The sequence below is a fragment of the Sinocyclocheilus rhinocerous genome, unplaced genomic scaffold (genome assembly GCF_001515625.1).
Source record: "Sinocyclocheilus rhinocerous isolate Xijiao unplaced genomic scaffold, SAMN03320098_v1.1 scaffold880, whole genome shotgun sequence".
Lineage (NCBI taxonomy): Eukaryota > Metazoa > Chordata > Actinopteri > Cypriniformes > Cyprinidae > Sinocyclocheilus > Sinocyclocheilus rhinocerous.
In genome coordinates, this window is record NW_015666969.1 from 1,138,079 (window position 1) to 1,138,546 (window position 468).

Genomic DNA, 468 nt, shown 5'->3' on the forward strand with positions numbered 1-468 from the left:
AAAATAGCGCGACAGCCCCTCACGGACGACTGCCGCACACAAACAAAACAACATAAAATCCAGACCTTGTCGTTACTCCTCCTTTTATCCTTCCGGAGCTCCTCCGTGGGACTCGAGACCGGTGAGTGGTGCAGGTGTCGCTCATTATCATTCACTCCACCGGCCACGCTCCGTTCCCACGGCTCTCGACCCCGCCCCACTCTTCACATGGGAGTTTCTCTGCAGCAGGGACTGGAGCAATTGTCAGGATAGAAGGAAAAATGGATGGGGCAAAATACCGTCAAATTCTTGAGCAAAATCTGCTGCCCTCTGCCAGAAAGTTGTCAATGAGAATAAGCTTTACCTTCCAACATGACAATTACCCAAAGTACACAGCAATACTGACAACACATTGGTTGAAGGATAAGTCTTTGATGTCCCCAGAGTGTGTATGTGAAGTTTTAGCTCAAAATACCTTACAGATCTTTT